Here is a 354-nt window from a genome sequence, read left to right as displayed (position 1 = left end):
GCTAGCATTTATTCGCTTCATGCCAGTTTATTTATAATCAAAAACATAACTATCGCCATCAGAATAACTCATAACAATTATCATTAAACAAAATTACCGTTATCATTACTGCCATAACTTGCTCTATCGGGGGGGGGGATACCCGAAGCAGGAGAGGTAGTTCCCCGCGACTACCGAAGGAAGGAGGAATTCTCGCCCCGCCCCCTCATCTCCGCCCACGTCTGAGGAATATATAAGGCGGACCAGAAGCAGGGAAGGTATATTGTCCTTCTCAGAGGCACGAAAAGGAATCATTCTCTCGTCCCCAAGATGAAGCTGGTGAGTCGAGGATTTTTCTTGCGTATCTAGAAATCG

The sequence above is a fragment of the Penaeus monodon genome, chromosome 29 (assembly GCF_015228065.2).
Source record: "Penaeus monodon isolate SGIC_2016 chromosome 29, NSTDA_Pmon_1, whole genome shotgun sequence".
Lineage (NCBI taxonomy): Eukaryota > Metazoa > Arthropoda > Malacostraca > Decapoda > Penaeidae > Penaeus > Penaeus monodon.
This window is presented reverse-complemented; position numbering follows the sequence as displayed.